The sequence below is a fragment of the Papio anubis genome, chromosome 19, assembly GCF_008728515.1.
Source record: "Papio anubis isolate 15944 chromosome 19, Panubis1.0, whole genome shotgun sequence".
NCBI classification, from domain to species: Eukaryota; Metazoa; Chordata; class Mammalia; order Primates; family Cercopithecidae; genus Papio; species Papio anubis.
The window spans coordinates 6,590,798-6,617,728 of NC_044994.1; the positions used below are offsets into that span (position 1 = coordinate 6,590,798).

Here is a 26,931-nt window from a genome sequence, read left to right on the forward strand (position 1 = left end):
AAACTAACTTCACTGTCTCCAGTGAATTCTAGAAATTAAAGTGTGATTATATATTGACTGACTTAAACATTTATGTAAAAACCAGTAATTATGAAAACATCATTGGCTCCTTGATGAAAATTGCCATTTTCATTTGAGTAATTCCTAAATTGTTTTTCTTCAGGGATGGAGAGTTAAAATTTTTAATCTTTAAGATCAAAATAAATTTTTAACAATCATCATCCTTGTGACTTAATAAGATTTGTACTCAGACTGATGGATTATTTGAAACAGATCATCAATAATTATTTGTACTATTACCAAAATTAAGATTCATTTACACAACTGAATTTCTCCATTCCGTGATAGTCAAAAATAAACATTCTCATATACTGTTTAATAAGCTGTCAGTATTTATGGAATCTGCAAGTCTGAAGAATATTTAGAACCCATCAGGCCAGGTGCGGTGGCTCACGCCCGTGTCCCAGCACTTTGGGAGGCCTAGGCGGGTGGATACCTGAGGTCAGGAGTTTGAGACCAGCCTGACCAACATGGTGAAACTCCATCTCTACTAAATAAAAAAAAATTTAGCCAGGCATGGGGGCACATGCATGTAATCCCAGCTACTTGGGAGGCTAAGACAGGAGAACCGCTTGAACCTGGGAGGCGGAGATTGCAGTGAGTCGAGATTGCGCCATTGCACTCCAGCCTGGACAACAGGAGCAAAACTCCATCTCAAAAAAAAAAAAAGCCCACCTAATCTACCTTCAGACTCAATTTAGCCATTTCATTCAATTCATCAAGAGATTTTTCCCTTTTGTTCTCAGATCTAATACATCAGACATTCATCTAATGCTTGCACAACCTTTATGCTTCCTGTAACTTTAACCAACAGCATGACACTACTGACTAAGTTACCTAAGAGGATGATTTCCAAAGTCAGAATTCCCCACTTTGGGAGAGTTCTGGCACAGGGTGGGACTTACTCATAACTGCATGAAGATTACCCAAATTTCTTAGCATTTAATGTTCCCACTTGGGCAAGGCAAAGATGAGATCATTCTTCTCTGATTCCCAGAACTCTTGTTTTTCAATAAAAAAGGTCAAGAGGATTCTGATCCAAAATTTATTTCTATAAAATTATAGAAATCATGTTATTTCTATAAAATTATATAAGTGGTAACAGCCATACTAGAAGTCTTAGCTTTTTGAGGTACTAAAATAGAGACAATGATGTTACTTTGACTTTTGTCTTTACTTTGTAGACGTTGCTGTACTTCTAACACCTTATATCCCCACTTGCTCTCCCACCCCAATCCTTTAATTAAAGCATTGGTAAGCCATGGCACATGGGCCAAATTCAGACTGCCACCTGTTTTTGTAAATAAAGTTTTATTGGAACTCAGCCACACTCATTTGTTTACATATTATCTGTGGCTGCTTTCATGGTACAGTAGCAAAACTGCATTAATTGTGACTGAAATCATATGATCTGCAAGCTTAACGTATTACAGTCTGAACATTTAAGAAAAAGTTTCCTGACCCTTGTTATAGGAGTTATCTTTGAGTCCTCCTATCCCTTCCTCCCTGAAACGCACCTGGGGTGGATGATCCAGACAAAGGAATTCTTCCACTTTTTCAAGAACATGGCAAGTACTTTCATGCTGTGCAAATGCTGTCCTTTGCTAGAAATACCCTCCTTCTTCACCTTCACTTTCTTCCTACTCATCCTTTAAAATCCAACTATAGTGTTATTTCGCTTGAGAGTCTTTGACTATCTCATGAATAACACTCTTTTGTATCATCTTACTACATAAATGCGTTTATCAGATTGTATCCCGCCACCACACACACACAAGTTTAAACAGGAAGATACCCATTGTATAAAACTCAAAATTTGGGAAAAATATTTTCTGCAAGCCCAAATCAAAAGAATACTGGAGTGGCTATCAGACAAAGTAGACTTCAGAACAGGGAATATTTCCCAAGAATAAAGGATACTTACAATAATACAAAGATTAGCTGGGTGCAGTGGCATATGTCTGTAGTCTCAGCTACTTGGGAGGATGAGGTGGTAGGATCGCTTGAGCCCTGGAGTTTGAGACCAGCCGGGGCAACATAGCAAGGCCCTGTCTCCCCTCCTCTCTCTCTCACACACACTCACATATGTTTTTGTGTGTGTATATACACACACACACACATATATACACACACACACTGATTAGATATATAAACTGATTATATGCAATTATATACAATATCTACTAACTGATTATATATTATATATAATTATATATATAAGATATATGATCAGTTAATAGATATATATGTAATTTTATATATATAAAATCAGTTAATCAAGAGGACATTATCCTAAATGCATATGCACCTAATAATCAAGCTTCAAAATACATAGAACTGAAAGGATAAATATATAAGTCCACAATTACAGTTGGAGACTTTAAACACTTGTCTTTCAGTAATTTACTGAACAAGACCAAATTTAGTAATGATATAAAACACCTGAACAACACAATTAACCAATCTGACCTAACTGACTTTGGGGAATACTGCTTTCAAAAATAGCAGGACACATGTTTTTGGAAAGTGTACATGGATCAGTCACCAAGATAGAACATATTCTGAGCTATAAAACAAGCAAGCAATGTATTTAAAAGGATTGAAATCATACCAAACATGTTCTCTAACTACAACTGAATTAAATTACAAATCAATAACAAAAAACAATTTGGCAAACCACCACGTATTTGTAAATTGAACAAAACACTTCTAAGAAGTGTTTCTTCTAAGAAGAAATCTCAATGGAAAGTTAAAAATATTTAACCAAATGAAATGGAAAATACGACTTATCAATTTGTAGTATACAGATGTACTTACAAGGAATTTTAGAACATTAAGTGCTTATAATTGATAAAAAGAAAAGTCTCAAATCAATTATCTAAACTTTCACCTTAAAAAACTAGAAAAAGAAGAGAAAACTCAATATAAAATAAGCAGAAGAATGAAAATAACAACGAGCAGAAATAAAACTAGAAAAATAAGATTGGGCTAGGCAATGTTGGCTCATTCCTATACTCTCAACACTTTGGGAGGACAAGATGGGAGGCTCACTTGAGGCCAGCTCAGGACCAGCCTGGGCAATATAGTGTGACTCTGCCTCTACAAAAACAAATGAACAAACAAACACAAGAGTGACAAATAAATGAAACCAAACGTTGGTTATTTTGTGAAAATCAATAAAACTGACCATTTCCCAGATCATAAGAATAAAAGAGAGAAGACATAAATATGAATATAATGAATGAAAGAGGAAATACAGATCATACAAACATTTAAGTCATAATAAAATAATATCAGGAATAGGCCAGGTGCACTGGTTCATGCCCGTAATCCCAGCACTTTGGGAGGTTGAGGTGGGCAGATTGCCTGAGGTCAGGAGTTTGAGACCAGCCTGGCCGACATGGTGAAATCTTGTCTCTACTAAAACTACAGATATTATCTGGGCATGGTGGTGGGTGCCACCAGCTACTTAGGAGGCTGAGGGAGGAGAATCGCTTGAACCCAGGAGGCGAAAATTGCAGTGAGCTGAGAGCATGCCATTGCATTCTAGCCTGGTTATAAGAGCAAAACTCCATTTCAAAAAAAAAATTTTATATATATATATATAAAATATATATATATATCAGGAATAATTTCATGTAACAGGTTTGATAGCTTAGATGAAATGGAAAAATTCCTTGTGAGACAAAAACTAGCTCACTAAGGAAGCAATCAATAACCTAATTAGTCCTATATTTATTAAAGACATTATACTGATAGGTAAAATCTTTCCAACATAGAAACCCCTAGGCCCAGATAGTTTCATAACTGGATTCTACTGAACATTAAAAAATATTGCCAACTCAAAACAAACATCCAGAAAACAGAAGATATAAAACTTTTCAGTACATTTTTGTGATATCTGCTTTACCAGAAAGGAAAACCAGGAAAAAACATACAAGTAAAGGAAATTATATGATGACTTCCCTATGAACACAGCCACAGACATCTTTAACAAAATTTTATCAAATTAAATCCAGCAATACATAAAAGGAATAATACATTACTACTACATGGATTTCATCCCAGGGATTTAAGATTAGCTTAACATTAAAAGATTAGTTTAACTCATTACATTAAATGTTAAAAAGGAAAGCCATATAAGCATCTCAGTAGGTTCATGTGAAGTGTTTGACAAAATTTGACAGTTCAATTTGACAATTCAATTTAACAGTTGGATTCATATTAAATTCCACTTCCATTTTTTTTTTTTTTTAAGACATGATCTCACCCTGTCATCCAGGCTAGAGTGCAGTGGCGCAGTCTCAGCTCACTGCAGCCTCCACCTCCTGAGTTCAAGCGATTCTCGTGCCTTAGCCTTCTGAGTAGCTGAGACTGCAGGTGTGTGACACCATGCTCAGCTAAATTTTGTATGTTTAGTACAGATAGGGTTTCACCATATTGCCCAGGCTGGTCTCGAACTCCTGACCTCAAGTGATCCACCCACCTCGGCCTCCCAAAGTGCTGGGATTACAGGCATGAGCCACCACACCTGGCCAATATCCAATATTCAATCCCATTCATGACAAAGACTCTCAGTAAAATAGGAATAGAGGGAAAGCCCCTCAACCTCATTAAAGGGCAATTATGAAACACCTACTGTCATCACCATAATTAATAGTGAAAAACTGATTGCTTTACTCCTAAGATCAGGAATAAGACAGGGACTCCTGCTCTCATCACTTCTATTCAACATTGTACTGAAGGTCCTAGTTAGTGGCATAAGAGAGAAAAAAAGAGATAAAAAGCAGAGACTGAAAAGAAAGATATCAAAGTATCTTTATTCATAGACAATATGATTGTCAAGACTTGGTGTTTGCTAAATCAGTAGGGTGACTATAGCTATAATTAATCTATTGTACATTTCAAAATAGCTAGAAAAGAATAATTCAAATGTTCCTAGCAGAAAGAAAAGATAAATATTTAAAGTGATAGATATCACAATTACCCTGATTTGATTATATGAATATGGCAAATTATCATATGTACCCCTAATATATGTACATCTATTATGTGTCAATAATAAAAATGAAAATTCTAAAGAATCTAGAGAAAAAAACGCTACTAGAATTAATAAGTGAATATAGCAAGGTTGTAAAATACAAGATTAATATATTAAAATCTATTGTATTTATATATATGAGTAAAAACATTTGGAATATAAATTTTAAAAAGCATTATCTTTTACAAGAGCATAAAAAATATGAACTACTTAGGGATAAATTTAGCAAAATATGTACAAGTCACGTAAAATGAAAATTATAAAATATTCCCAAAAGAAATTAAAGAATACCTATACAAATGGAGAAACGTACTATGTTCATGGATTCAAAGAATCATGAATTCTTTGAATTCTTCCAGAATTGCTTTATAGAATTAACGCAATTCTGATCAAAATTCCAAGTAAGCTGACTAAGGTTCCAAAATGGCCAAATAGGAACAACTCCAGCCTGCAGCTCCCAGTGTGAGCGATGCAGAAGACAGGTGATTTCTGCATTTCCAACTGAGGTACCGGGTTCATCTCACAGGGGCTTGTCAGACAGTGGGTGCAGCCCATGGAGCAGGGCAGGGCATCGCCTTACTTGGGAAGCACAAGGGGTCGGGGAATTCCCTTTCCTAGCAAAGGGAAGCCATGACAGACGATGCCTGGAAAATCGAGACACTTCCACCCTAATACTGTACTTTTCCAATAGCCTTAGCAAATGGTACTCCAGGAAATTATATCCCACGCCTGGCTCAGAGGGTCCCACACCCACAGAGCCTCACTCACTGCTAGCACAGCAGTCTGAGATCAAACTGCGAGGCGGCAGCGAGGCTTGGGGAGGGGTGTCTACCATTGCTGAGGCTTGAGTAGGTAAACAAAGTGGCCAGGAATCTTGAACTGGGTGGAGCCCACTGCAGCTCAAGGGGACCTGCCTGCCTCTGTAGACTCTATTTCTGGAGGCAGGGCATAGCTGAACAAAAGGCAAGAGGAACTTCTGCAGACATAAACATCCTTGTCTGACAGCTTTGAAGAGAGTAGTGGTTCTCCCAGCATGGAGTTTGAGATCTGAGAATGGAAAGACTGCCTCCTCAAGTGGGTCCCTGACCCCTGAATAGCCTAACTGAGAGGCACCTCCCAGTAGGGGGCAACTGACACCTCATACGGCCAGGTGCCCCTCTGAGACGAAGCTTCCAGAGGAAGGATCAGACGGCAACATTTGCCGTTCTGCAGCCTCCGCTGGTGACACCCAAGCAAACAGGGTCTTGAGTGGACCTCCAGCAAACTCCAACAGACTGCAGCTGAGGGTCCTGACTGTTAGAAGGAAAACTAACAAACAGAAAGGACTTCCACACCAAAACCCCATCTGTACGTCACCATCATCAAAGATCAAAAGTAGATAAAACCACAAAGATGGGGAGAAACCAGAGCAGAAAAGCTGAAAAATTCTAAAAATCAGAGCACCACTTCTCCCCCAAAGGAACACAACTCCTCGCCAGCAATGGAACAAAGCTGGATGAAGGATGACTTTGACGAGTTGAGAGAAGGAGGCTTCAGATGATTGGTAATAACAAACTTCTCCGAGCTAAAGGAGGAAGTTCGAACCCATTGCAAAGACACTAAAAACTTTGAAAAAAGATTAGATGAATGGCTAACTGGAATAAACAGTGTATAGAAGTCCATAAATGACCTGATAGAGGTGAAAACCATGGCATGAGAACTATGTGATGCATGCACAAGCTTCAGTAGCCGATTTAATCAAGTGGAAGAAAGGGTATCAGTGATTGAAGATCAAATGAATAAAATGAAGCGAAAAGAGAAGTTTAGAGAAAAAAGAGTAAAAAGAAATGAACAAAGCCTCCAAGAAATATGGGACTATGTGAAAAGACCAAATCTACGTCTGATTGGTGTACATGAAAGTGACAGGGAGAATGGAACTAAGTTGGAAAACACTCTTGAGGATATTATCCAGGAGCGCTTCCCTAACCTAGTGAGGCAGTCCAACATTCAAATTCAGGAAATACAGAGAATGCCACAAAGATACTCCTTGAGAAGAGCAACTCCAAGACACATAATTGTCAGATTCACCAAAGTTGAAATGAAGGAAAAAATGTTAAGGGCAGCCAGAGAGAAAGGTCAGGCTACCTACAAAGGGAAGCCCATCAGACTAACAGCGGATCTCTTGGCAGACACTTTACAAGCCAGAAGAGAGTGGGGGCCAATATTCAACATTCTTAAAGAAAAGAATTTTCAACCCAGAATTTCACATCCAGCCAAACTAAGTTTCATAAGTGAAGGAGAAATAAAATCCTTTACAGACAAAAAAATCCTGAGAGATTTTGTCACCACCAGGCCTGCCTTACAAGAGTTCCTGAAGGAAGCACTCAACATGGAAAGGAACAACTGGTACCAGTCACTGCAAAAAATCCCAAATAAAGTCCATCGACGCTAGGAAGAAATTGCATCAACTAACGAGCAAAATAACCAGCTAACATCATAATGACAGGATCAAATTCACACATAACAATATTAACCTTAAATATAAATGGGCAAAATGCTCCAATTAAAAGACACAGACTGGCAAACTGGATAAAGAGTCAAGACCCATCAGTCTGCTGTATTCAGGAGACCCATCTCACATGCAGAGACATACATAGGCTCAAAATAAAGGGATGGAGGAAGATCTACCAAGCAACTGGAAAACAAAAAAAAAAGCAGGAGTTGCAATCCTAGTCTCTGATAAAACAGTCTTTAAACCAACAAAGATCAAAAGAGACAAAGAAGGCCATTACCTAATGGTAAAGGGATCAATTCAACAAGAAGAGCTAACTCTCCTAAATATATATGCACCCAATACAGGAGCACCCAGATTCATAAAGGAAGTCCTTAGAGACCTACAAAGAGACTCAGACTCCCACATAATAATAATGGGAGACTTTAATACCCCACTATCAACAATAGACAAATCAACGAGATAGAAAGTTAATAAGGATATCCAGGAATTGAACTCAACTCTGCACCAAGCAGACCTAATAGACATCTACAGAACTCTCCACCCCAAATCAACAGAATATACATTCTTCTCAGCACCACATCACACTTATTCCAAAATTGACCACATAGTTGGAAGTAAAGCACTACTCAGCAAATGTAAAAGAACAGAAATTATAACAAACTGTCTCTCAGACCACAGTGCAATCAAACTAGAACTCAGGATTAAGAAACTCAATCAAAACCGCTCAACTACATGGAAACTGAACAACCTGCTCCTGAATGACTACTGGGTACATAATGAAATGAAGGCAGAAATAAAGATGTTCTTTGAAACCAATGAGAACAAAGACACAGCATACCAGAATCTCTGGGACACATTTAAAGCAGCGTGTAGAGGGAACTTTACAGCATTAAATGCCCAAAAGAGAAAGCAGGAAAGATCTAAAATTGACACCCTAACATCACAATTAAAAGAACTAGAGAAGCAAGAACAAACACATTCAAAAGCTAGCAGAAGGCAAGAAATACTAAGATCAGAGCAGAACTGAAGGAGATAGACACACAAAAAACCCTTCAAAAAATCAATGAATCCAGGAGCTGGTTTTTTGAAAAGATCAACAAAATTGATAGACCGCTAGCAAGACTAATAAAGAAGAAAAGAGAGAAGAATCAAATAGATGCAATAAAAAATGATAAAGGGGATATCACCACCAATCCCACAGAAATACAAACTACCATCAGAGAATACTATAAACACCTCTATGCAAATAAACTAGAAAACCTAGAAGAAATGGATAAATTCCTGGACACTTACACCCTCCAAAGACTAAATCAGGAAGAAGATGAATCCCTGAATAGACCAATAACAGGTTCTGAAACTGAGGCAATGATTAATAGCCTACCAACCAAAAAAAGTCCAGGACCATACGGATTCACAGCCGAATTCTACCAGAGGTACAAGGAGGAGCTGGCACCATTCCTTCTGAAACTATTTCAATCAATAGAAAAAGAGGGAATCCTCCCTAATTCATTTTATGAGGCCAACATCATCCTGATACCAAAGCCTGGCAGAGACACAACAAAAAAAGAGAATTTTAGACCAATATCCCTGATGTACATCGATGCAAAAATCCTCAATAAAATACTGGCAAACTGAATCCAGCAGCACAACAAAAAGTTTATCCACCATGATCAAGTCAGCTTCATCCCTGGGATGCAAGGCTGGTTCAACATATGCAAATCAATAAACGTAATCCATCATAGAAACAGAACCAAAGAGAAAAGCCATATGATAATCTCAACAGATGCAGAAAAGGCCTTTGGCAAAATTCAACAGCCCTTCATGCTAAAAACTCTCAATAAAGTGGGTATTGATGGGATGTATCTCAAAATAATAAGAGCTATTTATGACAAACCCACAGCCAGTATCATACCGAATGGGCAAAAACTGGAAGCATTCCCTTTGAAAACTGGCACAAGACAGGGATGGCCTCTCTCACCACACCTATTCAACATAGTGTTGGAAGTTCTGGCCAGGGCAGTCAGGCAGGAGAAAGAAATAAAGGGTATTCAACGAGGGAAAGAGAAAGTCAAATTGTCCCTGTTTGCAGATGACATGACTGTATATTTAGAAAACCCCATTGTCTCAGCCCCAAATCTCCTTAAGCTGATAAGCAACTTTAGCAAAGTCTCAGGATACAAAATCAATGTGCAAAAATCACAGGCATTGCTATACACCAATAACAGACAAACAGAGAGCCGAATCATGCGTGAACTCCCATTCACAATTGCTTCAAAGAGAATAAAATACCTAGGAATCCAGCTTACAAGGCATGTGAAGGACCTCTTCAAGGAAAACTACAAACCACTGCTCAACGAAATAAAAGAGGTCACAAACAAATGGAATAAAGTTTCGTGCTCATGGATAGGAAGAATCAATATTGTGAAAATGGCCATACAGACTAAGGTAATTTATAGATTCAATGCCACCCCCATCAAGTTACCAAGGACTTTCTTCACAGAATTGGAAAAATCTACTTTAAAGTTCATATGGAACCAAAAAAGAATCTACATTGCCAAGACAATCCCAAGCCAAAAGAACAAAGCTGGAGGCATCACACTACCTGACTTCAAACTATACTACAAGGCTACAGTAACCAAAACAGCATGGTACTGTTACCAAAACAGAGATATAAACCAATGGAACAGAATAGAGCCCTTGGAAATAATATGACACATCTACAACCATTTCATCTTTGACAAACCTGACAAAAGCATGAAATGGGGAAAGGATTCCCTATTTAATAAATGGTGCTGGGGAAACTGGCTAGCCATATGTAGAAAGCTGAAACTGGATCCCTTCCTTACACCTTATACAAAAATTAATTCGAGATGGATGAAAGACTTAAAAGTTAGACCTAAAACCATAAAAACCCTAGAAGAAACCTAGGCAATACCATTCAGGCCATAGGCATGGGCAAGGACTACATGATTCAAACACCAAAAGCAATGGCAACAAAAGCCAAAATTGACAGATGGGATCTAATTAAACTAAAGAGCTTCTGCACAGCAAAAGAAACTACCATCAGAGTGAACAGGCAATCTACAGAATGGGAGAAAATTTTTACAATCTACCCATCTGACAAAGAGCTAATATCCAGAATCTACAAAGAACTGAAACAAATTTACAAGAAAAAATCAAACAATCCCATCAAAAAGTGGGCAAAGGATATGAACAGACACTTCTCAAAAGAAGACATTTATGCAGCCAACAGACCCATGAAAAAAATGCTCATCATCACTGGCCATCAGAGAAATGCAAATCAAAACCGCAATGAGATACCATCTCACACCAGTTAGAATGGCGATCATTAAAAAGTCAGGAAACAACAAGTGCTGGAGAGGATGTGGAGAAATAGGAATGCTTTTACACTGTTGGTGGGACTGTAAACTAGTTCAACTGTTGTGGAAGACAGTGTGGCGATTCCTCAAGGATCTAGAACTAGAAGTACCATTTGACCCAGCCATCCCATTACTGGGCATATACCCAAAGGATTATAAATCATGCTGCTATAAAGACACATGTACACGTATGTTTATTGCAGCACTATTCACAACAGCAAAGACTTGGACCCAATGCCAATGTCCATCAATGATAGACTGGATTAAGAGAATGTGGCACATATAAAACATGGAATACTATGCAGCCATAAAAAAGGTTGAGTTCACGTCCTTTGTAGGGACATGGATGAAGCTGGAAACCATCATTCTGAGCAAACTATCACAAAGACAGAAAACCAAACACCGCATGTTCTCACTCATAGGTGGGAATTGAACATGAGAACACTTCGACACAGGGTGGGGGACATCACACACCGGGGCCTGTTGTGGGGTGGGGGGAGGGGGGAAGTATAGCATTAGTTGATATACCTAATGTAAATGACGAGTTAATGGGTGCAGCACAGCAACATGGCACACGTACACATATGTAACAAACCTGCACATTGTGCACATGTACCATAAACTTAAAGTATAATAATAATTTTTTAAAAATTCAAGTAAGCTTTTTTTTTGTAGAAACAGACATGATGATTTTACAATTTATATAGAAATGCTAAGGACCTAGACTAGCCAAAATGTTTTGAAAAAGAAAGAGTTTGAAGGATTTACACTACCTGATTGTGCTAAGTGAAAGAAGCCAGACATAAAATACTACATACTCTATGAATATATTCATGTAAATCCCGGAAAGGCAAACTATAAGAAACCACAACAGTAGTTTCCATGGACCAGGGTCAGAAGAAGAATAGCTGCAAAAAGACACAAGGTAACTTTTTAGGATGAAGAAAATATTCTATCATGGGCATAATGGTGTTTACATATGGTGTAACATGTAGTGATGTCACATTTTTCAAAACTCATCAAGTCATACCCATAAAACTGGTTAGTTTTACTGTTTGTAAATTTTATATCACTAAAGCTGATTTTTTAATGGAAGAAAAACCATTTTAAAATTTAGTTATGTATATAAGAGAAAATAGATGGAAAGTACAGAAATAGAAGTTTGAGATCTCTGAATATACCTTATTTGGTGTATGTACATGTTTTTACATAATTATAAAAAATTTAAAAATAGTCCCTAGGAATTTGATGTACAGTAAAACAACCTAACTCTGTATTCACTTGAAGGCATAACTCTCCTTGGGGAACTATTCTATGTGACTCCACAACATAGTGATTTTATTATACATTCCTAGTGGGGCATACTAATAAAACAAAAACATATTCATTTTAGTAATCTTTTCTTTTTTTTTTTTTTTTGAGACAGAGTCTCACTCTGTTGCACCCAGGCTGGAGTATATGGCATGATCTCGGCTCACTGCAACCTTCACCTTCCCAGTTCAAGTGATTCTCCTGCCTCAGCCTCCCTAGTAGCTGAGACTACAGGCATGTGCCATCATGATTGACTAATTTTTGTATTTTTAGTAGTGACAGGGTTTCATCATGTTGGCCAGGCTGGTCTCAAACTCCTGACCTCAGGTGATCCGCCCACTGTGGCCTCCCAAAATGCTGGGATTACAGGCATAAGCCACCACACCTGCCCCATTTTAGTAATCATATTGTTGATAGCCATGTTATTACACTAGCAGCTCACAATAACTACTAAATTTTATCAAAAGGTAAACTCAGAAGCAAATCTGAATAATCCCCCACTTGTCAAAGATGAAACTATTATATCAATAAAGTTAGTGACCGTAATGCACTGAAGCACATCGAATTTCTTTAAATCAATGAATTATTTTAAAAAAGTTTTTTATTGTGAACAGTGGTAAATGAAGGAAAATAATTTAATATTTATCCTGCTTATATAATAAAAATTGTACCTCAACATAAGAAAATAATTGATAAGGCAATCTTTTCTTATAGAAGTATTCCAACTAATAATTGAAGAAGGAATTAACAGAATTAAATTTTTACCTCTTTACAGCTTCTAATGAAACAATGAATCTTATGAAACAATGAATCTAAGATAATAATCATCAGTGGCTACTAACATCCCAAAAGAGAGAAACTAGACATTATGTATTTCCTGTTAAAGATAAATAATACCACCTGTATTAGTCTGTTCTCATGCTGCTATAAAGAACTCCTTGAGACTGGGTAATTTACAAAGGAAAGAGGTTTAATTGACTCATGGTTCCACAAGGCTGAGGAGACCCCAGGAAACTGACAATCATGGTGGAAGAGGAAGCAAACACATGCTTCTCCACATGGCAGCAGGAGAGAGAAGTGCTGAGAAAAGCCAGAAAAGCCCTTTATAAAACCATCAAATCTCATGAGAACTCATCACTATCATGAGAACAGCAGCATGGGATAACCACCCCCATGATTCAATTACCTCACACCATGTCCCTCCCATGACACATGGGAATTATGGGAACTATAATTCAAGATGAGATTTGGGTGGGGACATAGCTAAATCATATCACCACCTATGAAGTGTTCTTGTAAAAAAAAAAAAAACATAAATCCTAACCTAAATCAGCTCAATCTAGATTTTACTCCCAATGCAATGGACAGAAGAACATGATAAATGACACAATGGGGATGTGATCAGTGGTACCCAGACAAAGGAAAATGCTTCAGAACAAAGACCTGCTGGTTTTTTTGTTTTGTTTTGTTCTGAGATGGAGTGTCACTCTGTCACCCAGGCTGGAGTGCCGTGGCATGATCTCAGCTCACTGCAACCTCTGCCGCCCAGGTTCAAGTGATTCTCCTGTCTCAGCCTCCCTAGCAGCTAGGACTACAGGCACACACCACCACACCCAGCTAATTTTTGTATTTGTAGTTGAGATGAGATTTCACCACATTGGCCACGCTGGTCTCAACCTCAAGTGATCCTGACCTCAAGTGATCCACTCGCCTAGGCCTCCCACACTGCCTGGTGTAGCATTTTTTTGAGAAAAGAGAGAGAAACCACAATCATCTAACTTATATTACAGTATATCATCATAATTGTTCTATTTTATTAGTTATTATTGTTAATCTTACTGTACATAATTTTTAAATTAAACTTTATCATAGCTATGTTATGTATAAGAAAAAACATAATATATATAGGGTTTGATACTATCCTAAGTTTTAAGCATCCATTGGGGGGTCATGGAACATATCCCCTGAAGGATAAGGGGAGACTACTGTATAAGGAATGACTGTTAAGTTGGAGTATAATGATGGTATTGGGATAACAATTTAAAAAAGTAGTGTCTATCTCAGCAATACATATAGAAATATTTATAGATCAAATGATATAGTATCTGGGATTTGCACTAAAATAATATGGAGGTGGAGGGGATATAGGTAAATAGTAGAGAAAACAAAAATAGCTATGAGTTGATCATTGTTGAAAGGTAAATGAAGTTCTTCATCATACTATTTCCTCTACTTAGTATATCTTTGAGATTTTAATTTATTTATTTATTTTGAGACTGAGTCCCACTCTGTTGCCCAGGCTGCAGTACAGTGGGGCAATCTCGGCTCACTGCAACCTCTCCCTCCTGGGTTCAAGCAATTTCCTGTCTCAGCCTCCCAAGTAGCTGGGATTACAGGCACCCACCATCACACCCGGCTAATTTTTATATTTTTAGTAGAGACGGGGTTTCACCATGTTGGCCAGGTTGGTCTCAAACTGCTGACCTCAAGCAATCCACCTGCCTTGGCCTCCCAAAGTGCTGGGATTACAGGCTTGAGCCACTATGCCTAGCCTTTGAGATTTTAAATAATAAAAGCTAAAAGACACTTGCTGTTATAAAATTATACAATATTGATTAAATATTAAGAATTATAACTGGGAATGATTTTCAAATGCTTTTTGGAAGCCATCTTATGCTTGGGATTTAGCAAATGAATCTTTTCACTGGTGCCACTACATAGCAAATCGTTCTCTCAGATTCAGATATTTTTAGAGTACATTTTAAATTACAGAATCAGAATTGTTTGTGAAACTAAGATGGCACACAAAATGTAATTATATTTTTAATTTGGAAATAGAAATGTCAAGAACTCAGAAAGGTACCAAACAGCTTTTTATAAAGCCAGTTACTAATCTTGGTAGTCCCAAAATAATACTTATTTTCTTATAATGCTGTGGAGAAGAAAGCACTTATCAGGTTGCAGTATAAGTGAGGCAAAACATCAAAGCTGAGACCAACTGTGTATTATTGTGTTCTTAGGAGGCTCACCATTGTAAGAACAGAGAATATGTTCATAGTATACAAACTCGTAGCATACAATGAGTATACTAAGTTGAGCTTTGCTAAGGAAAGTAACCTGAAGTGAATTTACATAGGCAGTTGAAAGCCTACCTGTGGAATCAGTGCTATTTGACTGATGTGGGTAGCCGGTGCAGTCTTCAGCCTTTGTGGTTATCATGGCTTCGGGTGCCTCATATTCCCAAACACTCAGCTCCTCTGCTCCATTAAATTCAGCAGAATAGGGGAATTTTGCTGAAATTATACCAGATTAGAAGCAGCAGTTTAATATCAAAACAAGCATTCATAGTTTGCTTCCCAAACCTGTTGATTCATTTCCTTATAACTGAACGTGTAGTACTGTATTGTATTGTCTGCTATTTTTCAGAAATAGTTGTTTTTCTTGTACCCACTCCCCTACCACAAATGCCCACACACCAACAGCAGCACCTGACTTCAGGGGAAGTTCAATGTGGTGCCTCCATTCACACTGAGTCACAAAAGCAGAAATGAAATGCTCTCATTCTACTGTCCTTCATTCAGTTTCCCCAGTTTTACTCAGAAACGTCTCAGGCAACAAGGGCCTGGCGCAGGGAATGTTAAGGGCTTTTCAGACTAACAGGTTTAGTTATTTTCATAATCTGCAATCAATCAGGCCTCCAAACAAGATTTAGAGGTTTCTGTATAAGGACTCAAATTATAATTTAGTCATTTAATACTTATCCAAAGAAATATACAACTGAAATTCCATCAAAAGTATTTTTGTTGCTAATTATGAGAAGACTTTTACTTAACACTTATTTTATACCTACTATGAACTAGGCATTGTTCCCAGTACTTTATAAATATTAATTACCTTAATCTCATAAACCTGTAAGGTAGCTACCATTGCAATAATTTCACTACAGAAGAAATTGAGGCAAAAAACTATGAAATAATTTGTCCAAAGTCACATAGCTAGTAAGTGGCAGAGTGGGATTTGAACTCAGATTTGGGCTTAACCAAAGTTCATATACTTAACTACTATACTCTGCTGCCTCTCTATTAAACTCTGACACTTCAACTATACTACAGATCACAACACAGGCTCCCTTTCTCTCTAGAGTCAAATGTTGTATTTAAAAAATATCTATCAACCTAAGACTATGTCAATACAACATGCAAACTGGTTCCTGGAGGACAGAAGAAGTACTACTCCCAGACTTTTAGAAGTACATAGGGGAAACACAGGCCACACTTCCAGTACATGCCCATAGAAAACACATGTGAAAGCCAGTTAGTATGCCATAGTGGAAATTTTGCAAAGTGTGAAATGACCATAGTCTGCACGTTTGAAGACAGATTATGTTACAGACAAGTTATATTGCTATATAATTCACACTTATGTTAGCCTGCTTTACAATTAGTTTGACAAAATGGTTCAGTGACAGGGACAGTATCTTGTACCTCTTTGTAGCTCACCCACACTCTTCCTACTATCAATTAACTTTCCTACTCCTAAAGACTAACGATGCCTAAAAAATAAAAATATACTAAAGTTCATTTAAATTTCAGGGATTAGCCATAGGACTATTCTTGTGCTAGATGGATGTATCCAATGCAAAAAAAAGTCTTCAAGAGTCCTGTTCATTTAGACATTATAAGAACAACAGAAGAAGTGAGTAAAATTTCTTAGGCCGTTATGACAGATATAGGGTGTTCCCAAGCAAAGTAGTTATCTTTATCTTGGGAAATAATAAAAGGAAATTTAAATGGTCTTATGGAGAGAATCTTAGAGCAAAGGTGGAAACTTTAAGTGGGAAAAAATCCATTGAAGACTACAGAAAACCAATGATTTGACTTTTTAAGAAAGAGAAATATAAAATCACCTGCTCTTAAGACAAAACCTATTAAAAATGTATTTCAGTTCAATATTCAAGCTAGACAAGGGGAAAAGATGATAGAAAATAGGAGAAAGAAAAGACCATCACCTCAGGCCTACCCCAACAATAATTTCTACAATGATAGCAACCACATATCTTATATTTTCTTCAACCCTTCTAGTTTAAAATAGTCTCTATTATTATTCAGATACATTCATTTGCATTTATCCACATGTTCTAACTTCTAGTTTGGAAAATTGCTGTCAACTGATCTACTTCTACCCTGGCCCCAAATTCACTCCTGCTGTAGTCCCAGTTCCTCTTGCCTGACCACTAGCTAGACTAAAAGCAACTCTTTGCTTCCCCCTTTTATCATTCCCCTCTTCTCCTCCCCTACACACAACCATCCTCCAGCCTTAATCTTTTTCGGCATTGTAACCTTACCTTCTTTCCCTCTATGGTAGCTAAGATTCCCAATCTGGCCTTGAATTGCGCTCGAGGCTATAAATCCAATCCCTTTCCTACCTCAACTGCATACAATTAGTGTGTTTGGCTCTGTGCTCGAGACTCCCTAGTATTCCCAGGTTGCTGCTTTTTTGGCCACAAGTTCTCCTTTTACAAACCTCAACCAAAAATCATTTCTTGGGTACTTAGCTCTGGTCATCCAACTAATTTTAATTCCTCCTTCTCTGAAACGTTCTCTTTTAGTACAGTGAAGATGAGGAAATACTGATATGAAAACCAGTTCAATTTCTCTAACATTCGCTGAGCATCTTCTATATGTTCCATGCGAGCACTACACTGTACTTGCTGGTGGGGGATGGAATAGACATACCACAAATAAGCAAGAAATTTTTTGCATCTCAAGATGCTTAGAATTGAATGGGTGGGGGACAGGGTGAAAAATTATCTAATATATAAGGGTAATTTTTAAGCAAGATTAATCTGCCTTCAATGGCAAAATGGATTGCAGGGGGAAATAATGAGCAAGGAAAATATGCTTGTCTCTCTATGTTGTGAGCACAAAAGAGGAAGCAAGTGCTTCTGACCAGAAGACTGGGAAAGTTTTGTTGTGGGAATGGATTTTGGACCAGACCTGGTGGGACAAAGTAGGATTTCAGTAGTGGACAGTAAAAGAAAGTACCAAAGAATGCTCTTGGCATCCTTGCCTATGTTGTTGTGCCGTAAAATCTATCTGGCCACTCTTGCCTATTTTCCAGTGAGGAAGTACATTAATTTTCTAGGACATGTGGTACTTTCCATAACAAAGTACTACAAACTGAGTGGCTTAGATGATAGAAATTTATTGTCTCATCTGGAGAAGAGAAGCCCGAGATCAAGGTGTTAGCAGGGTTGGGAGCTTTTGCAGGCTGTTCATGCCTCTTACCTAACTTCTGGTAGTTTGCTGACAGTCTTTGCTATACCTCGGTTTGTAGAAGCATGGTCCTAATCCCTGCCTTGATCTTCACATGACATTCTCCCTGTGTGCATGTCATTCTTCAACTTTTTCTCTTTCATAAACACACCAGTCCTGGCGGATTAGGTCTGTCCTAATGACCTAATTGCCACTTGATGGCCTCTGTAAGGACCATATCTCCAAATAAGATCACATTCTGAGGTACTGAGCCTTAGGATTTCAACATATACATTTGGTGGTGGTGGTGGTGGGCAGGGGGGACATATTCAACCCATAGCAGAAATATACTAAAAACATATAATAATATATAAACATTACTAATTAACACTAAAATACAACACACTGATATGTCAATCAATTAAATCACATGACCAATATAATTATATTAGTACTAAATAAATAATTATAAATAAAATATATAATATAGACATAATGATAACAATAAACTTTACTGACAATTTACTATGACCTAAGTTATTTTTTTCATCTTATTTACATCTCACAACATTCTATAAGAAAATTAGGACCAGAACTTGCACACTCATTACACAGTTGAAGATGGCAAAGTTGTACCAAGATTGTTCTATCTCTGTACGCTGTACTCTAATAACTACACTAAGTATGGTATTAATGTACATATGCATTTACAAATGGATAGCTGTAAAGTAATGAAATGGATTCTTCTGTGTAGCTTTATGAAAGTCTTTGTATATTTACTGTGTATTATGTAGATAAATTAGAAAGTTTACTTGTAGCACAAAGGCATTTTTACATTTACAGCCTTTTGTTAGATAAAATATTGGTTATACTCAAATTCTTCACCTCAAATCCCACAGCATCTTAAAGAAACACCTCAAGTTTCATGTTTTTTAGATTTTCTATTTCTGAATCAAAAGAAGGACACATTTTATGTCTAGGGATTCCAAGTCCACAAACGACTTGTTTTCTTCCCATGAGAGGAAAATGAACAATGGGAACAGATAATGCATTTTGGTACAAACGGAATCCAAATAAAAACATTAGAGAGGTTGGCTTCTGAACAAGTGATAAGATTTAATGCCTTCTACTCTTACTGTAAGTACCCTTAAGAGGATACCAAGTTTAAAAGGCAGGAAAGCAAATGAGGGTATTTTCATCTTTCCATCAAGGTAATAGGAGTTGTACTAAGATGGAATCATAACGACAATAATAGTGTTAATTTTCATAGTGCTTTGGAATTTTCAAAATGCTCTCACATATTTTATTTCACTTGACTCTAACAATCCTGTTTGGTGGGCAAAATAAGTGTAATGACCCCCATTTTTCAATAAGGACACTGAGGCCCACAGAGATTAAGTGGTCTCCCAATGTCACCCAACCAATAAATAACAGGAAACACAAATAATGTAGTCTGCACCTTCAGAACAGCTATTTCTTTGCCTTTGGGAATGCTAGCCTTTGAAAACAGCATGTAGCATGGTAGTGTCAAACTGAACTGACTTAGGAAACTTTTAACCTGAAAATTCGTTGCAAAAATATTTCATTGGGAATTTTGTTGGGAACCATTTGTTTGTTTTCTTAAGACTTCATTCTTAAGAGCAGTTTTAGGTTCATAGCAAAATTGAGAGGAAGATACAGAGGCATCCTGTGTATGTCCTGCCCTTATACCTGCATAGCCGTCCTAGTTACCAGCATCCCCCACCACAGGAGTACATTTGTTACAACTGATGAATTTACATTGACACATCATTATCCCCCAGAAGCCACAGTTTACATTTAGGGTTCATTCTTCCTATTGTATATTCATTGGGTCTGGACAAATGTTTAATAACATGTATCCACCATTACAGTACCAAACAGAGTAGTTTTGCTGCCCTAAAAATCCTCCCTATCCCCTGGCAAACACTGATTTTTTTTTTTTTTACTGTTTTGCCTTTCTGAGAATGTCCTATAGTTGGAATTCTATAGTACATAACCTTTTCAGATTGACTTCTTTCATATAATAATATGGATTTAAGTTTCCTACATATCTTTTCATGGCTTGAGAGTTCTTTTTATCAGTAATAATATTCCATCATCTGGATGTACCATAGGATGTCCATTTCATTACTTAAGGACATCTCAGTTGCTTCCAAGTTTTGGCAATTATTAATAAAGCTGCTATAAACATCCATGTGTGGGGTTTTGCATAGACATAAGTTTTCAACTCTTCTGGATAAACACCAAGGAGCCTGGGTGCTGCAACATATAGTTATAGTATGTTTAGTTTTGTAAGAAACTGCCAAACTGTCTTCCACAGTGGCTATATCACTTTGCATTGCCATCAACAATGAATGCAAGTTCTCTTGCTCCACATCCTCATCAGCATTTGGTGATGTGAATTTTTCCCATTCTAATAGGTACGTAGGGGCACCTTGTTTTAATTTGCGTCTCCCTGATAGCATATGTGGAACATCTTTTCATACGTTTATTTGTCATCTGTATATCTTTTTTGGCAAGGTGTCTGTTAAGGTATTTGGCCCATTTTTCAATCTGATCATTTTCTCATTACTGAGTTTTAAAAGTTCTTCATATATTTTGGATTTTGATAACAGTCCTTTATCAGCTATGTCTTTTGCAAATATTTTCTTCTTGTCTGTGGCTTGTCTTTATTCTGACAGTGTCTTTCATGAAGCAGAAATTATTGTATTGCATGGTATTGTGTTGTGTTGTATTGTATTGTATTGTATTGTATTGTATTGTATTGTATTGTGTTCTGTTCTGTTCTGTTCTATTCTATTCTATTCTATTCTGAGACAGAGTCTCACTCTGTCACCTAGGCTGGAGTGCAGTGATGCAATCTTGGCTCACTACAACTTCTGCCTCCTGGGTTAAAGCGATTCTCCTGCCTTGGCCTCCTGAGTAGCTGGGACTGCATGTGCTCACCATCGCACCTGGTTAATTTTTGTATTTTTAGTAGAGGTGGGGTTTTACCATGTTGACCAGGCTGGTCTTGAACTCCTGACCTCAAATGATCCTCCCGCCACAGCCTCCCAAAGTGCTGGGATTACAGGTGTGAGCCATTGCACCAGGCCCAGAATTTTTAATTTTAGAAAAGTACAGCTGATTAATTCCTTCTTTCAGGAATTGAGACTTTGGTGTTGGATGTAAAAAGTCATTGCAGAACATGAGGTCATCTAGATTTTCTCTTATGTTATCTTCTAGGAGTTTTACAGTTTTGTGTTTTACATTTAGGTCTGTGAACAATTTTCAATTAACTTTTGTGATGTGTGTAAGGTCTACATTCACTTTTTTGCATGTGGATGTCCAGTTGTTCTAGCATCATTCTGAATTGTTTTTCAGGACAAAATGTTTAATAGCTGTTCAAGCTGCTCCTGATAGAACTTTATATTATTTCATGAATGACTGCCAAGTATCATATGTAAACAATGAACTACAGAAGAAATAAAATAGCAAAAGACCTAACCAATTCTGAGACGCAGACTCATGCATATAATTGCCATATTGACATCTCCATTTGAATACCAAAGGTGCCTTTCACAGTTACTGTGAGAAAAAAATTGATTTCTATCACTTCAAATTTGGTCATCTTCCAGGTTCTCCATTTCAATAAATGAAGGACTTATCCTTCATTTTTCCCTTCCCTTTATTATACATCCATACAAAGATGTTAGCAAGTTTCTATCTCCAAAATATATCCTATAATCATTCCCTTCTCTCCACCTTTATTGCTATCACCCTAATCCAACTAATCAAGCTCATAGAAGTTCACACATTTTCTAACTAGTCTCCCTGTTGCCACTTTTTTCCTCTTAAATCCAATTCCATATGGAAAACAGAACGTTCCTTTTAAAATGCAATTCAGGTCACTTAACTGCCCTGCTTAAAACCCTTCAACGGCTTTTCCTTTTAGATGAAATAAAATTCAAACTCCTTAATGTTGCCTACAAGCCTTTCATAACTTGGTCCAAGCTCACCTCTTTGACATCATCTCCTTTCATACTTTTCTACCTGTGGTAGGCAGAATAATGCCTCTTTTCCCCCTCCCCCACCAAAATTTCCATATCCTAATTCCTGGAAATTGTGAATATGTTATCTTACATAGCTAAGAAGAATTGAGGTTGCAGATGAAATCAAGGTTACTAATCACTGACCTTAAAATGGGGGGATTAGCCTGGACTATCTTGGCAGTCCAACGTAATTAGAAGGGTTCTGAAAATTGAATAGGGAGGCAGAAGAGTCAGAGTCAGAGAAGACATGATGATAGAAGCAAGGCCATCAAAGTGATGTGGCGTGAGCATGAACCCACGCTGCTTGCTTTGAACACAGAGATAGAGGGCCATGAGCCAATGAGTGGGGACAGCCTCTGGAAACCAGAAAGGACAAGGAAACAGATTCTCCCCTAAAGTCTCCAGAAAGGAACACCTTGGTTTTAGCCCAGTGAGACCATTTCAGACTTCTGACCCAGAAATGAAAGACAGTAAATCTGTGTTGTTTTAAGCCATAAATTATGTGGTAATGTATTACAGCAGCAATAGAAAACTAATACTAAGACAAGCCCCACTGGTCTATTTCATGAATCAAGATCTGCCTCGGAGTTTTTAATCTTTGTTGTCACCAATACCCTGGAATGCTCTGTTCCCATATATTAACAAGGCTGACCTGGCTCCTTCCTGTCACTCTGATCTCAGCTTCATAGCGTGGTCCTCTCTGACCACCCAATTTAAAATAGCCTACCACTGCTTTCTATCACATTGTTTATTTTCTTCATAGCACTTTAACCATACGAAATTATCTTAGACATTTATGGATATCGTTGCTTGTCACCTAATTCCCAACTCTAGAATATAACTTCCGTAAGAATAGGATCCTTGGCCTTGTTCACCACTCACTGTATGTATCCTCAGTGCCTGGCACAATGTGCATGTTCAATACATAAATATTGGTCACTGGATGAATGAAACCCCCTGTGGGTGGTTTCACAGAGAGTGATGGGGAGAGAGGCAAAAGAAGAGGCTGGAGAAGTAGACAGGGGCCAGTATCTTTGATCTATGGTAAGAACTTTGATCTTTATCCTAAGAACATTGATAGGCCAAGGAAAAACTACAGAAAGGAGAGTGATGTATTTGTTTCTCTGATTTAAAAAAATTTGTTGGAGACAGATTGGAGGGGGGACATGGTGTATATGGATGTGAGGAGAATAGTTAGGAAGGATGCTGGTGGTAGTCCAGGCACAGGATGATGGTAAAGTTGGACTGAGGTAATGAAAAAAGCGAATGTAGTAGAGATATAATTTGCAATTAAAATAAACAGAGCTAGATTACAGACTGGAGTATAAGAGGTCAAGATGAGGTGATCTCAAGAATGACTTCCAGAATTATAGTCTGAGCAACTTAGAAAACTGTGATGCAAATCTCTAACACAGGAAAAATGAAGAAGAAACACATTTGAGTATCTACACTAAGGAGAAAGATAGTGAGTTCAGTTTTGGCTTTGTTAAATTTGAATTGTTTCCAGGATATAAAAGTAGAGACATCATGTAGACAGTTAAAATTTCAGCCCAGAACTCAATTTGGAAGCAGTGGTGGTAGATAATGTGTTTTGAGGATAAACACACTGACAGCCATGGAATTGGATAAAATCATCTAGGGAGAGAGCATAGAGAAGAGGGCTCAGGACACTGCAAGTTCTCCTGCACTGCGAAGTCATCAATCTTCCTCACTGTAACCCAGAAAGCAGACCATTACCCAGCAGGAAAGATGGCTATTTGTACTACTTTGAGACTTTGCTTAGCCCATTCAACTACCATGGATGGAATTTCCTCTTTTCTATTCTCCTCTGGACACTTAGGCAGAGGTGAAACAGAAGACTGAAAAAGAACAGTCAAGGAGGTTGAGGGAAATCAGGAGAATTTCACTTCATTGAATTTATAATGCCCCCCAAAATGAATAAAGAAAGAGTGACTTTTGTGGGATAAATGACTCCTCCCTTATGAGAACATTATGAAGACAAAGACTGAATACTAGCCTCTCATCCTAAATTCTTACACCAGGAGAAGACTTAGGGAGCATGTATATCATGGAAACATAATTCTTGATGAAACCGCATCAAGTTTTCCTACAAAAATATTATCAAAAGAATGATTCATCAGAAAACCCTCACCTCCAGTGTGTGCTACAAGGCAGGAGCCAAATTCAAGCACCTTGACTTGCTATGTTGTGGTGGTTGGCTCACTCCTCTGAACTTCCGAATCCAGAGGTTCTCAAAGTTGGGACCTTGTCAGGCAGTCTGCCAAGCCAAAACTATTTACATAATAATGTCAAGATGTCTTATCTTTTTCATTCTCATTCACTCTGGGGTGGATGGTGAAGTTTTCTAGAGTCTATATGACTGATATCCCAACAGACTGAATGTTGAGATAAGAGAATATATTAAAGAAATTTGCAAATATGTAATCTACTGCTACTCTTCTGTTCTGGAAAACCAAGTTATTTTTCATAATAATGTTCACACGTAAGGGGTTCATTACTGTTTTAAACATGGCCGGGCGCAGTGGCTCACACCTGTAATCCCAGCACTTTGGGAGGCTGAGGCAGGTGGATCACCTGAGGTCAGGAGTTCAAGACCAGCCTGAGCAATATGGTGAAACCCCATCTCTACTAAAAATACAAAAAATTAGCTGGGCATGGTGGCAGATGCCTGTAATCCCAGGTACTTGGGAGGCGGAGGCGGGAGAATTGCTTTAACCTGGGAGGCGGAGTTTGCAGTGAGCCGAGATCTCCCCATTGCACTCCAGCCTGGGCGACAAGACAAAACTCCATCTCAAAATAAAATAAAATAAAATAAATTGATAGTTTCAGGTTTCTCCATTTTAATTTCTAATACAGTAAATACTGATATATAAAACCCATATGAACAGAAGTTCTTTGGGGTCCTCAGTCATTTTTAAGGATATAAAGAAGTCAGGAAACCAAAGTTTGCAGTGCGCTGTCCTAAATGGTCACCACAAGGGTTCTGAAAACTGGGACAATGAACAGCAGATTCTATTCTCCTTCCCTAGTATCTAGCTATTCCACTGTATGGATAGGAAGCTCCCTTTGTACTAAAACTTTGGGATTTTCTCCCCTATCTCCAAACGGAGACAGCTCTACCTCTGCACTGACGCTGATGTTGCTTGAAAACCTCAGTTGACTCATGCCTGGTCTGCATTTCAGATCCTCAACCTCACTTATACCCAGGGTCTCCAGCCTCCGCCCAGCCTACATCTCTGGACATGATTCCCAGTCGTTTTTAAGAGAGGGACCTGGGATTCTGTTAACTCTCTTGGAAGGAATGGTACAAACGGGGGAGAAAGCGCAGTGGATGTCTGCTGGCAGGGGTAAGGAGGCCCTGCGCTTCAAGTTCGGTGCCCGGGAGTGACCGCCAGCCTGGGGCTCACCTCCGCCAGCCCAGGGCTCATCAGGACACTCCCACAGCCGGATCCAGGCCCAGCATCCGCTGATCATACTCATTCGGGTATCAGGGCTTAGGAATCAGCCGAGCAGGGCTGTTTTTGTCCATGGTCACCTGTGCAACTACAAGAACGACTAGTCCATACTGCAGTTGGCCCCGTGGTCGTCCGCAAGGTCGGCTTTCTTGAAATCCTGAAGGAATATTCGGACCCACTGGGTTTGGCAGTTTCGTGGTTCTCTCAGGCTGTTCCCTCTCCTCGTCTGACCGGACGGAAAATTACGTGGAAAGGTTCTTCAAAGCCACACGGTCTGTGTCAACGTGGTGAGGTGGGGACTGACAGCCAGGCACGAGGCTTTGAGTTCTAGCCAAGCTGAAGGGGTGGTCAATGGCTGCCTCTGCCTCCGCCTGTGCACACCAGAGGCAGCGCGGCCCCACCTTCCACCGCCTGCCCGGATGGCTGCAAGTGCGGCTGCGCAGAAGCCGGGGCGGGGCATCCTCAGGCAGGGGCGGGGCAACCTCGCCTGGGAGTGGATTCCGGAAGTCAGGTTCTGTCTAGTGCTGATAAGATTGGGCTGATAAGAACCGAGAGTATATTTTTGTTTTGTTTCTGCTTTTAGGGAGTGATAATGTGTTTTAAGATTAGAATCAAATGCTCTAAGGAGCAGAGCATATTTATACAAGCGTGTATAAACAATAGTTTGAAAGAGATTTGAGCCCGACTTCCCACCGACGGGGCCGGGATTGGGATGAGGGAGATACGTGAGCCGCTGACGAGTTGGACAAGAACCACGCATGGAGGAGCGGAATGTCAACGCTGCACTGAGTTCAGCTTCTGCCGCCCAAGCCCTGGAAATAGCTTGAGGGCAGCCAGTGCCCACTGGTTGTCAGCATCTCAGA

At 38.5% G+C, this 26,931-nt stretch overlaps 1 protein-coding gene across 2 annotated transcripts in view; it reads right to left on the bottom strand.

Annotated features, from left to right (window-relative positions):
- The window catches only part of ARHGAP28 (Rho GTPase activating protein 28), a 240,190-nt gene extending 213,736 nt beyond the window's left edge, over window positions 1–26,454 (bottom strand). For both annotated transcript variants that reach the window (XM_017951551.3, XM_017951550.3), the window contains exons 1-2: window positions 26,021–26,454; window positions 15,439–15,579 (exon numbers count right to left, since the gene is read on the bottom strand). The gene's annotated coding sequence lies outside the window, so the exon portion shown is untranslated. The remainder of the gene's footprint in view (window positions 1–15,438; window positions 15,580–26,020) is intronic.
- Window positions 26,455–26,931: the final 477 nt, after the last annotated feature.